This window comes from Mytilus galloprovincialis, chromosome 1 (assembly GCF_965363235.1).
Source record: "Mytilus galloprovincialis chromosome 1, xbMytGall1.hap1.1, whole genome shotgun sequence".
NCBI classification, from domain to species: domain Eukaryota; kingdom Metazoa; phylum Mollusca; class Bivalvia; order Mytilida; family Mytilidae; genus Mytilus; species Mytilus galloprovincialis.
The window spans coordinates 128,640,417-128,657,586 of record NC_134838.1 but is presented as its reverse complement, the minus strand read 5'-3'; positions in this window follow the sequence as shown (position 1 = coordinate 128,657,586).

Genomic DNA, 17,170 nt, shown 5'->3' with positions numbered 1-17,170 from the left:
GATGATAGCGATGGAAATAAATTCATAAAACACATTCTAACAAATTGTTCTTGTTGGCATATTTTTTTTGTAGGATAAATGGTTTACATCTTCTAACATCAGACTCGGACTTCTCTTGAACTGAATTTTAATGTGCGTATTGTTATGCGTTTACTTTTCTGCATTGGCTAGAGGTATAGGGGGAGGGTTGAGATCTCACAAACATGTTTAACCCCGCCGCATTTTTGCGCCTGTCCCAAGTCAGGAGCCTCTGGCCTTTGTTAGTCTTGTATCATTTTAACTTTTAGTTTCTTGTGTACAATTTGGAGTTTAGTATGGTGTTCATTATCACTGAACCAGTATATATTTGTTTAGAGGCCAGCTAAAGGACGCCTGCGGGTGCGAGAATTTCTCGTTGCATTGAAGACCTGTTGGTGACCTTCTCCTGTTGTCTGCTCTATGGTCGGGTTGTTGTCTCTTTGGCACATTCCCCATTTCCATTTTCAATTTTATTAAGAAGTTTCTAAATGGTAACAGTATCGAAAACTTGCTCATTTTGATAGGTCACTAGTCTAAATTTCACACGTTAAGATAGTCGGTAAAATAAATTCGTCACATGTGTGTTAGTGACGTAATACGGTATATATGGGGTCAGTAAATTCTATATGGGGATTTGAGCTTCGCTCTCAACGCATATGTAATTTACTGACCCCATATATACCGTATTAGGTCACGAGCACACTATGTAACTAATTGTATTGTAGGACTTGGCTTGATAACTTGTCACTATTACAGCTGGTTGCTATTTTGATATTTCTATACATTCATCATTATCTAAATTATCGGTATAACACTGTGCACTACAAGAAGTAACAGACATATCTATCTTAATCAGCCTAGAGATACATTCAACAAGATGATAATGTTTCATCAATATTCCTTCTACAGTAGGATGTATAACATTTACCCATTGTATACATTGTTTCTGTTCGATGTAACAAATTACTGGATGTTACAAAACTATTATCTAACACACAAAGGAAAGTAATCATGGCCAATTTGATTTCAAATTAAATCCTAGACAAAAAATAACAACAGAACATTGGAAAATATTGCATCTTCACTAAAAAGATTGTTCAGGAATGTTGTAACTATATCGTACCCGATACATGTATCATCTTTGTTTATGTACTTAATTTCAAATTAGAACCTTATATATTAGCCCCTCTGATACACTAAATATTACTTTATATTGTGGCAAATCATATGTGTACCGCAAATATACTACCATATTAATAGACAGAAACAAATTATCAGAGTTGGGTAAGGATGACATATTTAGTTTGCGACTTCCAACTCATATCATTAGTAAAAAAGTTCGGCCTTCAAAACGGAACCTTAGCTATTACTAAACATCAATCTATAAAAGAGGGGCAAAAGATACTAGAAGGACAGTCAAACTCATAGACCGAAAATAAACTGACAATGTCATGGCTAAAAAAGAAAGAGACAAAAAATAGTACACATGACACAACATATCAAACTAAAGACTAAGCAACACGACACCCTTAAAAAACGGGGTTGACCTCAGATCCTTCTCCAAACGTGGCAACCGTCGTGATGCTCATGTTCGTACAAACCTGGTAAATAGTCTAATTCGGTAGGTCACATTCATGAAATGGGAAGGGAATTGTAGCTACGAAGAAGGAAAAATATTCGATATCATCTGTGAAACATTTATTTGAAAACGGTCAACCAACTCGTGCTGGTTTCCATAAAATTTATGAATGGATGATTTCAACTTCACCATTTGGAACTCCTGGTTTAATAGCTTCCTTGTGATCAGCATTCGTTTATCAATGAAATCATGAGAGGAAACTAGCATGAAAATATCGTATCAATTGGGAGATATATACTCAGTATGCAGGCGTTGCTGGATTGTTGCTACTTAGAACAGGAAAGTTCACAATTGGGAAGCTGAAATCATCTCTTTTGTCGTAAAGTTAAGTTTTCAACCTACTCTCATTATTAATTTATAGCTGTAAGTGAAGATATGAGGTCGACTTATACATATGGAACGCCACAGCTGTCTTATGTGGAACATATCACTTTATGTTATTTTACTATTACTTGATGATATTTTGTCTTTACTTAATATGGTTTTGACATAACTTAATGATGTTTTGATATTATACGTTATGATTTCATATTGACTTGATATAGTTTTTTCATTGCTCAATATGGTTTTGTCATTACTCAATATGGTTTTGTCATTACTCGATGTGGTTGTGTCACTACTCGATGTGGTTGTGACATTAGTCAATATTGTTTTAACATTACTTGATGTGAATGTGACTTAACGTTATGTAGTTGTTTCATTACATGATGTGGTTATGTTATTTCGTAATGATTTGCCTATTCTTTATATGGTTTTAGCATTACGTAATGATGTTTCAAAATTTGACGATTCTACACAACTTGATGTAAAATTGAGAAAGGAAATGGTGAATATGTCAAAGCGACAACCACCCGACCATAGAGCAAACAACAGCCGAAGGCAACCAATGGGTCTTCAATGTAGCGAGAATTCCCGCACCCGTAGGTGTCCTTCAGCTGGCCCCTAAAATATGCATAATAGTACAGTGATAATGGACGTCATACTAAACTCCGAATTATACACAAGAAACTAAAATTTAAAATCATACAAGACTAACAAAGGCCAGAGGCTCCTGACTTGGGACAGGCGCAAAATTGCGGCGGGGTTAAACATGTTTATGAGATCTCAACCCTCCCCCTATACCTCTAGCCAATGTAGAAAAGTAAAACAATAACAATACGCACATTAAAATTCAGTTCAAGAGAAGTCCGAGTCTGATGTCAAAAGATGTAACAAAAGAAAATAAATAAAATGACAATAATACATAAATAACAACAGACTACTAGCAGTTAACTGACATGCCAGCTCCAGACCTCTATTAAACTGATTGAAAGATTATGTCTTCATCATATGAATATCAGGTACAATCCCTCCCGTTAGGGGTTTAGTATCATACTATCATAAAATATATGAGAAGAACATAACCCGTGTCATGCCAACAACTGTTTTTTTAGAAATAAATGTGTTTAGTTCCGATGCAAAGACCCTATCAGTGAATCAATGTTAAAGCCAAAATATGCAATCTTTAATGACCTGACAACAGTATCGTAACTATATCCCCTTTTAATAAGTCTATTTAAAGGTTTTGTTAGTTTCTGAGGAGAATACTGACATTTTTGTGCTTTATAAAGAATATTTCCATAAAATTTTGGATGTGAAATACCTGAACGTATAAGATGTCTGCATGTTGAGTTATATTTACGAATTATTTTCTTATACCGGTGATAAAATTTAGTAAATGTTTTGACCAGTTTGTGATATCGAAAACCCTGGTGTAATAATTTTTCAGTAATACATAAATTTCTCTCGCTAAAATCTAATACATTGTTACATACACGAGCGAATCGTACAAGTTGAGATATATAAACACCATAAGATGGTGACAAGGGAACGTCACCATCTAAAAATGGATAATTAACAATAGGAAATGAAAAATCATCTCTTTTATCATAAATTTTTTGTGTTTGTTTCATTATTTGATGTGGTCGTGTCATTCTTTGATGTGGTTATCCCTTTCTTGATTTCGGACATAGTTGGGACATCCCCTAACAACTTGGTCTGCCGTTTTTTTCTCTCTTAGTTTTCAAATGGAACCAGTATTATAATAAATTCGTAAAATATTCCGCAGAACCCTGTGTCCTGCCTGATATTGTTCATGTCAGTGCAAAAGCGTAATGTTGACCGGCTGTACATTTATCGATACATTTATCGGTAAAAACAAAATAAAAAAAATGTTTTTCTGTAGATGCTTTTTCTTGATATTGAGGACACAAGTCAAAAGACTTGTACTTTATTGTTAACACATTAGACACTTTAAATCAACTCACACTTAAGTAACAGGGAAATGGGGAGGGGAGGGGTTGGGCTCGGACTAAGCGACAAAGTATCAATACTATAAAATAAGAATTCTCCGATGTTTTTTAGTGTGACTGATCATTTGAACATATACGAATATCAATCTTTTATTTTAAGTAATTGAATTTTCTGATCTACCTTGCACTTATTGAAAAAAAAACTGTTTTAAATATCTGTTTCACATTTGACGATAGATATTTTCATCAATGAAATAGTAGCTGACTATACGCTGTGTTAAAGGCTGCCTATATATGATTTCTTATACCCACTGCATTAGAGACTCTGGTGGATAGTTGTCTCATTGGCAATTACACCACATCTAACTTCATTTCAATTTATATGTTGCGTTTTGTATATTGTTACATTGTTTATCTGTTGTACGCATACCCAAGAGCCCTCTTTTCGGAAGCCCGAGCAAAAGCCCTTTTCCGCGATAGACAATTTAATTACAAACTCATGTAAGATAGCTCGAATTCAACTCGAAACCTTTAATCTACATGAGACTTAAATTCAAACCTCACACAAACTCAACTTTAAAAAGTGACTCAAATTTAAAATTGTAACTAGAAATCTACCTTTAAATGTGACTCTAACTAGAAGTCCAACCCGAAACTCAATGCCAAGTAGAACTTCAAATAATGGCCTCAAGTCGAAATCGAAGACTTACTCAAAATTTAACTCAACAGTAACCCGGACTTTAATTTGAACTCCATTTCATTGATGAATGGCCAGAATCATCCAAGGCACATACAACATGGAAATCTATCTAAAAATAGAACAAGTTTTTCCTAATTGGTCACGTGGTTTTACCTCATGAAGTAATGGGATAACCACATCAAAGAATGACACGACCACATCAAATAATGAAACAAACACACCAAGTAGTGTAAAATCGTCAAATTTTGAAACATTATTACGTAATGTTAAAACTATATAAAGAATAGGCAAATCATCATTACGAAATAACAAAACCACATCATGTAATGAAACAACTACATAACGTTAAGTCAAATTCACATCTAGTAATGTTAAAACCATATTGACTAATGTCACAACCACATCGATTAATTACCCAACAACATCGATTAATGACAAAACCATATAGAATAATGACAAAACCATATTGAGCAATGACAAACTATATCAAGTGAATACGAAATCATAACGTGTAATATCGAAACATCATTAAGTATTGCCAAAACCATAGTAAGTAAAGACAAAATATCATCAAGTAATAGTAAAACAACATAAAGTAATACCAGAGTTCCACAAAAGACAGCTGTGGCGTTCCATACATACAGGTTAAAGTCTTTGGAAAAAATAAATGCAGAGGGTTGAAACGTTTTCAGGTACCAACTTTCACCCGAACCTGAAGTGATACTTATTTAGTTCCATTTAACATTTTTCTATAACAAATAATTTAAAAGGAAACTAGTGGTTTTACCCTCGTTCGTCCTTTTTTAATTGACCTGTAGTGTTCATTAGCTCTCTCACTGACATTGATTCTTTCAGCTAGCTATAAAACCAAGTTAAATCCACCATTGTCTGCATTAAAAAATGCCTGTACCAAGTCAGAAATATGACAGTTGTTATCCATTTGTTTGATGTATGTGAGCTTTTGATTTTGCCATTTGATTTAGGTATTTATGTTTTTAATTTTTCAGGAGTTCATTATTTTTTATGATTTTGCTTTTGTCATTCATATATATATATATATATATATATATAATAGAAAAGGAAAAGAATGATTTCATTTAACCGCAACTCCTCTAAAACAATAAAAAAAATTGGAAATAGTTGTGATATGGCGTATAAATATAGTGTTATGTACTTCCGAAATGTGTCTTTGAAACGATATTTATTCCATAGAAAACACTATTTGTTTTGAAAATATTTAAGGAATGACTGTAATATTTTTTCTGTCTATGAAGAAATAACATTAAAAATTTGATGCACACTGAATAACGCGCGTAGCGGGTTATTTAACAGTGTGCACCACATTTTTATGTTATTTCGAATAGACAGAAAAAATATTACAGTCATTTCTTATAATTTAATTCTAAATTCCATTTTAAACCGTAGAAAACCATGAAAATACGTTGATGACGTCACGGTCACATGACTAAATTATGTCTATGGGCTCATAACAAAATAACGTCAGCCAATTAGAAGACGCGTTACATCCAAAATTAAATTATTCAAATATGGAGCTCAGTCGGTATACTGCCCGCGAAATTTAAAAACTATTTGTTTCAACAATTGACCAATTGTAAAGCAATTTTGCGGGAATCTCTTAGTATGATATTATATCTAAATGATAGCATGCCAAACAGATCTATGTTTACATGATAATCTTATTCGTAGCGACATTTAATACACCGGGAAATAGTGGCTGTCAACATTAGAACAATTACACCTCTTAAGACTAACGATGTTGGTTCACAAAACTATGATACTGTCGTGATTTATTTTAAATTAGTTCTGGTAAATCTCATCAGCATGATCAAAAGTTATTTCAACAATAAGATAGGTCATAAACAATAATTTTAACTACTGAATCTAAGTGTCTGTAAAACTTGTTTCTTTACGTGCATGCCATTTTCATCAAAATTTAAACCATTTGATGGCTCCTCATAGTCTATAATTTTCCTCTACACTTATTAGTTGTCTACAGAAATTGTGTAAAAGAAGAATTAGTGCGGTTTACAATGATAATATATTTTAATAAAGATATTTTCGTTTCAAAAAATCATAAATCGTCATATTCCATTTGTAATCTGTTTGAAAACAACTTTATATTACTTTTAAATATCGTGTGGTAGAACCGTATTAGAAGGTCGAAATTACAAATTATATATAAATAATATTATTATGATTCAATATTTCATTCAAACATTTTTACTTGAAAATATAAGACTATTCACCGGGTTTGTAATCTCATAAGCAACACGACGGATGCCAAATGTGGAGCAGGAGCTGCTTACCCGTCCGAAGCACCTGAGATCACCCCTAGTTTTGAGTGGGTTTGTTGGTTTGTCTTTTGTTTTCTATGTTGTGTCTTGCGTAATATCGTTTTTCTGTTATTCTTTTTCTTTTTTAAACATGGCGTTGTCAGTTTGCTTACGATCTATGAGTTTGAATGTCCTTCTCGTATTTTTCGCCACTCTTTAAAATTGTATGCATCTACCTGATGCTAAATTCCCAGGCCAACAATTACAATGAGTCGACGTGTATATAACTCGGTAACTTGAACAAAAAATAATTTTAACCAGCCATTAAACACTTACGAAGCAAGAATTGTAACTAACTATTGTAAAATACTGTAACGACAGTTGTAACCCGCTATTGTACAAGAATGAACCTAATATCTTACGTATATGTATGTTAGATGTAGAGCACCAATTTTACGAATAAACGTTTTTAATTGCCGAAAAGAATAGCTTTCAGAGGATAAAATATGTAAAACTTAAAGTGTGGTTATATATGACTTGCAACAGTAATAGGCAAAAGCACATTTCAAAGGTTAATGGCACTTTTTTCTTCAGAAAATGAATGCATGCATGAGATTGTTTAGTAGGATTTGATTAGTTGATACATTTTAATTTACAAGTAAATGAATTGTTGCCGTTAGATTTTCATCAAATCGATTTAAAGCGATATATGTGTTAATGAAGTGTTTACCCAAATCATTCTTGAGGGAATGGATGCCAAACCTTATTCGATATATAACTGTTGTGTTTTCGATGTTTATCATGCTGCCTAATTTAACAAACAATAGGACACAATTTTGATCGAATCATACCCTGCTGCCTGAAAACCAATACGACAAAACCTTGTTCGATATATCGTGTTGCCTACTTTATAAACAAATAAGACGTGTAGTTCAAGAAGCGTTAAAAATTGTAAGTAGAAGGAAACGTTAAGTTAATTTATTGTGAAGGTTTTTTTCCTTTACTAATATCAGGATAAAGATCGATTATTAAGGTGGTACCTAACACTACAGGGAGATAACTCTGTAAAATCAGCTAAACGTTTTAATTACGTTGTGTTGTTAAGGGAATATTAAGCTTCTCAATGATCAAAATAAGTGTTTGGCAAACTGCTATATAACCTGTGTAATTTTTCTGATAAAACGGTTGGTTCAAAATTTTTAAAATTTTTATATTTTTGTAAAAGGGTCAAAGTAAATACTTTGTCAAAATTTTAAGAAAATTGATTTTAGTTAAAGTGTTGGGTACCACCTTAAATGAATTTGTTTTGGCTAAGGTCCAGTGACAAATGATTTAAGCGTGCTTACTTCAACGATATATAAGTGTTTATAAAGCACATTGTTTCTTTTTTGTAGATCTTCGCGGACATTTATTTGTTTCACGTTTATGGAATCATTTTCAAATTAAGGATAACGTTTACTAGTTTGACTAGTATTATAATAGGGCAACGACGGGATTGGGAAGTACAATCACTAAAACATAATTAAATTAATGCACTTCTCTAAAAATAACAGTACTACATTCACTCGAAAATCAAAGGGAAATAATACCATTCATGTTATAAAAATGGGACGAAAGATACCAGAGGGACAAACTCATAAATCGAAAACAAACTAACAGGCTAAAAATGAAAAAAGACAAACAGACAAACAATAGAACACATGACACAACATAGAAAACTAAAGAATAAGCAACACGAACCCCACAGTTAGACGTAATGAATCATTGAAACATAAATATCCCATGCTATAGGATTGGTAGTACGATTTAAATAGTAAAAAGTTTAATTACAAAAATACTGAACTCAGAGGAAAATCTGATCGGAAAGTCCATAATCACATGGCAAAATCAAATGACAAAACACACCATTAACGAATGGACAAGAACTGTTAAATTCCTGACTTTTGAATGTAGAAAATGGTGGATTAAACCTGGTTTTATAGCCCGAAACTTCTCACTTTGTTGATAGTCTCATCAAATTCCGTTATATTTACAATGATGCGTGAACTAAACAGACATAATAAATAAAATAGTCAAAATATGGGTACAGCAGTCATCATCGTGTTACAATTTTAAAAGGAGCAATTTAACAGAACACAAACACATCTATCTACAAACACATTCATTGATTCGCGTATCTGACGTCAGACAAATTGATACGTCACATATTTTTGTCGTTCAATGTTTATACGAACAATTTTAAAATTTCACATGGGCAATGTTAGCATAAAGGGTTAAAAAATCAATAGCAAAATTCTGATAATGATCAATTATATTTTATATCCACTTAAAATGTCTCACATCAAAAGGAAATCAACATATATGTTTGAATTAAGTCGCTTTTCACTTTGAAAAGGGTTAACCTCATTAGCAAGTGTACTGCGCGAACATGCAATTATTGGTTATATACGCACAATGTTCCTACATCCCCTAGGATTTAAAACAGAATCTTAGAAATTTCCTCCGCAAAACAAAATAAAATGTTAGCAAACACGAACCACTATTTAAACAAATTCAATTTACGTTTTAAATTATGTTTTTATATTTTTTGATCATTTATGAAAAACTCTTTTAACTCTTATGTATAGGGGTCCTATTTCTTATTCTCTGATCTTCCTGAAACTTGACAGAAACAACGACTTTTGTTGGTTCTTTGTGGTGTTAAAGCCGTTATTTTGCCAAATTTCATTTGACTCGGTGGCTGCATAGTAAGCTATAGATACACAAAGAGTACAAAATGCCAAGATTCTTTTCTTATTAACTGCATATTTGGGTCTTAAAGAAATAAAATGCTTTCACACACATTACAAAACGGTAGCCAATTTATCAAAACGTCTGAAAACGTCGAAAAATCCGGAAAATGCTAATTTCCGCCGTTACATGGGCTAAAGTTTCAATTTTAAAATGTTCATGATAATTAAAACAATACGTGTGGTGAAATTTAGGAATAAGATGTTGATGGCTGCCGTAAAAAAATGATGCATGTTGCTATAGACTCCGGCCGGAAAAATAGATTTATAGATTCGACACAGGTTAAATTATGCAATTTATGGTAATCGTTTTATAGCTTTTAACGATTTATATTAAAGATGGGGAAATGGGGAAAAAATCTCATTACATGAACTTCGTACAACTCAAGTTTTGCAAAAGGCAAATTGGAGACACCAAGACAGTCCTCTTAATGTAAAATATGAATTTTAATTTATGTTGCGAAAGTACTCCGAAATAGATCATTTAGAGTCGTCACTTCAGTAAGGTGCATTCACCAGTATTAAAAGACTCAATACAAGTCCACGAAATGTCCTTACAACTATCATGCTGAAAGTAATTCCTGTACTAGCGAAGCCGGAACTTTTCGTCAATATACACTTGACATGTGCATGAAATGGAGGTTATTGAATTTGAAGGACTAATCCAAAACAGCGACAAAAACCGTTTCATTGAATATATAAAACGCGGGATTATGTAAGCCGTTTTTACGGACGACCCATGAGAAGATTATTATATTTTATTAAGGAATTATTGTAATATTTTTTCTGTCTATGAAGAAATAACATTAAAAATGTGGTGCCCACTTAAAACCCGCGTAGCGGATTATTTAAAGTGTGTACCATTTTTTAAAGTTATTTCGAATAGGCAGAAAAAATATACAGTCATTTCTTATAATTTAATTCTTAAATCGATTTTAAACTGCAGTAAATAAAGAATAAACATTGACGACGTCACGGTCACATGATAACATTATGTCTATGGGCTGATAAACAAAACGACGTCAGTCAATCAAAAGACACGTTACATCCACAATTAAATTATATACAGTCGGAAACACATTTGAAATCGAACAAAAGAATCGAAGCTCTTTGTTAGAGAAGGCGATAAATGTTTACTGTAATGTTTACTATAGTGACCAACATTTTAAAAGCTAACAGAAACAAACAAAATTACAATTTTTTTCTCAATTACGAAGTGTTTTATTTCAAAAACACCATTTGCATAAGTTTTCAATTTATCTAGTACATAGTTAAGCAGAACAAATAGATATCAAGTCGACGACATCGGTATCTTTCAAGTTGGAAGTAGAAAATGCATAACCTCCGATTTGAAAAAAAAATTATCACGGACGGAAACATTTCAATCTATAAGTTCTGTAATTTTCGTGTCTGCCCTTCCATTATGTGACTCAAGAAAAATTCCAAAAAATGGGTAACAATTGTATTGAAAAGAGAAAACCGAGTGCACCTTTTTATGTTAAGGCGTGTTTGAGTTGAATATTTTGTCTTGATATCGTACAAAGTAAAAATATTTCATACATCGTCTCGCTCCAGATTCTAATATTTATATATCAAAGCTACAGGTTGACTTTAAACATAAAAAAAAATCACAGCACTAAAAGATGAAATATATTGGTCAAGTGAAATACCTCTCTAATGAATCACAAAAACAGAGTAGGTGTGTTCGAATAGCTATTTTTTTACTGAAAGCACTTGACGACAGTCTTTCAAGTTGGATGATGAAAATTATATTTTTGTTTGTTATAACTAGGGTTTATAGTCTTCAAACACTACAAAAATCTAGTCTGCCCTTCCACGAAATATTTAATTAGATTTTTTAAAATGTTGATGAATTTTCAAAAATTCCACCTGACAACCAATCAGACAATAGTTTTAAGTTGAACCAATGCAGACAAGATCATTAACTGATGCTCATTTGCTAGTGTCTTTTAAAATACAACTGACATATAAGGATCGTAATGGTGCAATGTGGATAAATTTATCGGTTTCCAAGAGCAAAATTGGTAGCGCGTCATCCTACAATGGCTTCCCTTTCTACGATTGTGAAAATGAACTGGCGTAATGGGGAGATAATTTCGACGATGTAGAGTCCTGACTGTATATGTATATCAGATGGTAAACATTTTTAGCAAGCAACTTTATATGACTTGGGAAATTATTCTCAAGCCATGGTTAAAGTAAGTGAAGGGGTGTGTTTCGACAAATTATGTGCCAGGGAAAATACAATTCTATTCAAATTAACCAAGGGTAAAATGTTTCGATTTACTTGCAGAGTGTCAGATATATTTGTATTGGGGTTGAATTAAAAAAATTTTTTTTATGGAAAACCGTTTACATGTACTTCCGTCCCATTTTTTCTTCCTACATTACTTGCGACAGTGCTGCATTTTTAGGTGAAATGACTTAAAGGTTTAATCTCGCTGCAAATGTTTGCACCTGTCCTAAGTCAGGAATCTGATGTACAGTAGTTTTCGTTTGTTTATGTAATTTATACGTGTTTCTCGTTTCTTGTTTTTTTTACTTTATATAGATTAAACCGTTAGTTTTCCCGTTTGAATGGTTTAACACTAATAATTTTGGGGCCCTTTAAAGCTTATTGTTCGGTGTGAGCCAAGGCTCCGTGTTGAAGGCCGTACATTGACCTATAATGGTTTACTTTTTTAAAATTGTTATTTTGATGGAGAGTTGTCTCATTGGCACTCACACCACATCTTCTTATATCTATATATAGAAATATTAAATCAAATTCCACAACTTGAGAGGTACTTTATGATAAAATGACATTACAAAAAGAACAACACCAGAATCAACCAACAACATATAAAAAACGAATAAAACTTGCAAAAATTTGAACAAAATCGAGGTCAAAGACCCCATTTGACGCCGCATTGTTAGTGTAACGTCGTGTTGTAGGAACATCGTGCACAACGTTTATAGAACCACTCTTTAAGACTAATCATAGTTTGTCGTTTACGTTTTCTAGTCACATCTCTTACGCCAACTAAGAACGAAGAATTTCCTGTGTATTCTGAAAGGTCGTGCAAGTTTATTGTGAAATGTCATTATTTTGGTTAAAAAAGAAAAATATACCAGACAAGAATATGAAAAATAGCAATTAACTCAAAATAAAATCTATGCATTAAGTGTTTCGGGATTGATATTGAAATAATGAAAGAACGTTAAATGAACATCAAATAACAATTCTAGAAACTCTTCTTAATTATATAAAGCCTTGCATAGTGAATTTAATAACTCATACCTTACATTAAGATATGGACGATCGTAAGCATCGAAATTACGTCTTTTAAAAGCCAAAAATATCCTCCATAATTTTGGTTGTGCAAATAACCCCAACAAATGTATGCAAGAAAATAATTAAAATAATAAAGAAGAAAGAGGGTTTTGAATCTTCATTGCAGATAGTTCACAGAGGAATCTTTTCCCATCTTTTATATATATAGAGTCTATAAGAATCTACCAACCAGTAAACTTAATAGGTATTGGATCATCAAAATTGACAATACTACACAAACAGGAAAAATTATATGAGTCTGAAAGATTGTGTAACAATACCGATAAATAGATGGAAAACAAAACACTAAAAAATGTTGAATATCATTGCACAAAGATGGAAAAACTGAACAGATGATATAAATTATACAATAATTGCAAATATTTCGGCTCAACAAATGGCCTTCTTTGGTGACAAAAGTTTTAACAATAATGATATATAATGTATAAGGTGTAAACATAGATCAGTAATAATACAGGTAAGTTTTGGTCGATTGATTTAATCCAAAATCCTGAATATAATAATATAAACACTAGACTGTAAATTTAATTATTTCTTTCTATTGATTCCATCTGGATGGAGGACACCCAGTATTTTTATCTAAATTACTGGGTGATTGCTGGGTAATTGCCAGCCTTGTGGGGATAAGCGCTGCAAATGTTGCAACCAATTGCAGCATTCATCAACATTTCACAGTAAGACCACAGAAAAGACTTACAAGATCTTCTGCAATCTCAACTGCAAAAGCTCAAACGTGATTTACGTTCTTGAGTGTCCTAGATGTGGTCTCCAATATGTTGGTGAATCTATGCAGCCATTTCACAAACGCCTCAAGGCCACAGGAGTGACCTCACAAAAAAACCGTATATTCCTGTCAGCCAACACTTCAGGTTACCAGATCACAATCTGAAAGATTTTGATCACATGAAGATCCTTGTGATCGAACAGGATTGTACATGGCAAAATAGGCAAAGAGAAAATCGGGAGAAGTTTTGGATAAAAACACTGGGTGTCCTCCAACAAAATTATAGTCCAGTCGATTTGTGAAACAATTGCTCAGATTGTGGTAAAAGCATAAAATTTTGCAGAGTGTTAGTTGAGGTCTTAACTAACATTTATAGCTATGGACCAAATTCAAAAAATCAAAATGGCGGCTCTGGGCGGCCATTTTGAAATCATGTCCAATAAATTAATAAAAATTATCATTAAAAATATGAAAAATATATTACATTACCAATTTTGATAAACTTTCGTATATCTTATGACAAAGAATATCAACTGAGGACTATTGAAGTATTAGGTGGCCATCTTTTTTTTTTTTTTTTTTTTTTTTTTAACGATAACAAATATTTTATTCAATCATTTCCTGCTATATAAATACCTAAGTAGCCCAGGTCGCATACTTAGGGGCCCCTGTATTTTAACAGCCTCACTTGACCAGGGAAAATATCAAATGAGTTTATACAATAGTTTTACATACATAATTATATTTAAATAACCAATACAATTGATTTTCACACCTGATAAGCATCACTGTATAAAATCACTATCGTATATCCGGTTCACTGAACAAACATGTGTTGATTTAAACTGGAAAAACTTTAAAATTTGATTGCGAAAATAAGTTATAGTTTGACTTGAAGAATTTTGATGTGACTGAACAGAATTTGAAAGTATTCTTTAATATATATTTATGGATTATAAAAAAAAGGATAAAGCACATGTGGTGAGTACAAATGTATTACGAAGCATAATATATGTGGTAATTTACTAATGTAACTAATATGCACAGACATAGATTTAAATAATAATTACAATACAAAATATTGTTTTTTCTTTCTGTTATAATAACATATTGTTCACTACTTTATACACAAGATACAATAAGATAAGTATATATATATGGAATCGAACGCACCTTTCGTTTAGAGCAGTAGAACTAAGTACATCTTCCTAAATTTTTTCGATAAAGAGTTTAATTTTCGTTTTGCATATATACTTTATATCCGAGCGTAGCAGAAGAAATTTTAATTCGTTTTTCATGTGCAGTTTTAGCAAAGCCTGTATAGACTGTACATTCAGTTTAATTTTATCGAATTTGCATTTATTACGTATTTTCCAAATAGCCCATTTGAAATAAAGTATTATTGCATTAACAATGGAATTATTCGAATTCTCTGTACAAGTTCCTAATAAAATATCTTTTTCAACGAGAACCTCGTCGCTTATAAGGTTACAAAGTTGTAAATTTCTAACAACCGTTTCTGTCAATGGTTTAACATTGATACATTGATAAAATAAATGCTCAAGAGTTTCAATATTATTAATTTCATCACATAAGTGACATTTTCCATTTGACATGTGCATTATTTTCAGTCTGTTTTCAGTATATATAATCCTGTGTATACATTTCCATTGAAATTCTTTAACTTTTCTATTAATATTCATTTTACTTAGATTTAGCCAAATTTTTTCCCAATTTATATACTCGCTATACAAATTTTCCCATTTTGTTTGACACTTAGGGGTCTCAGTTATGTTAATGTTTAATTGAAGATATTTTAATGTCAAATCCTTGATTTTAATAATTTTATTGTCTGGATTTAAAAATTCAAGGTTTTCAGACATTTTTATTTTGTTGCTTTTTAAAGCAGGTTGATCATCGTTATTTTTTAAAATCTGCATGAATGTTTGTGGTATGGAACTTTTAATTCGTGAATATTCCGAAATACAATTACGTTTATCTATTAATTGTCTATATATTTCATTGCACGATTTAAAATCTTTGGTATTATCGTCCCATATATCACCAATAGTTTTGATATGACTTTTTGAAAAGGAAGAATAAAATAAAGATTTGCCCTGAAATAAAATATTTGAGTTTCCAAATAATCGCTGTTTCTTTACTTCCATTTCGTTAAATATACCCTGTGTGATCTTTGTCAATTTTGACCACGATTGTAGAGCGCTTTTGTAATAATATGGTAGGTTTTTTATCTCAAGACCTGAAAGGTCAGAACATTTACACAGAAAAAGTTCATCCTCAAATTTCTTATCACATTTTTTTAACCAAAATTTACCAATTGCATTCCAACTAGATAATGGCTTATGTAATATCGAATATAAAGATTTGATATATTTACTTTCTATCCAACTATCTAAATTTACCATCCCCATTCCCCCCTTTTTAACATCTAAACAACAAACCTTCCGGTCTACTTGATTCACTTTCCCATCCCAAATAAAATTCCATATTATCTTATTCAATTCTTTTTTGTATTTTTCGGGTATACCTCTTATTTCTAACTCATATCCACACACTGATATAATTAAATTTTTAATAATAAGGACTTTTCCAGAGTAAGTCAATTTTCGACTTTTCCAGACGTGTACACAATTTTGTACTTTTTCTAATATTAATTTCCAAATTTTGTCATTGTCAATGTTATAACCATGGTGAATACCTAGTGTTTTTATGTTATCTGTTGTCCAACTTATCTTTTTAAAAGTAGGTCGTCTGCGTTTATTTGCGCCAATATTTATTCCCTTAGTCTTTTCGTAATTAATTTTAGAACCCGATGCCTTTTCATATTTGTCTAATATTTCAAAAGATTTTTTGACAGAACTTTCATTTTTATTAAATAATTGCGTGTCGTCTGCAAACATATTTAATTTGGTTTCTATTCGCTCCCCATTTTCTTCCCCAGGCAATATAATGCCTTGAATTTCCTTTTCTGCCCTTATTGCACAGGCCAAGGGCTCTGCCTGTAATATATATAAAAAGGGGGCTATAGGACACCCCTGCCTGGCTGATCTAGAAATTGAAAAATATTTTGAGACGTAGCCATTTGTTTTAATACACGTCTTTGCACTTTTTAATAGCATTTGAACCCAACCACGAAAATTGTCCCCAAAATTGAATTCCTTCATAACGAAATCTAGCCATCCCCATTCCATCCTATCAAAGGCCTTTTGTTGGTCTAAAAAAACAATTATACCCTCTTCATCTTCATCATCAATATATTTTATGATATCCTGTATCATTCTATTCGCTTCCGTTATATGTCTGCCTTTTACAAACCCTTTTTGGTCGGGATGTATAAGC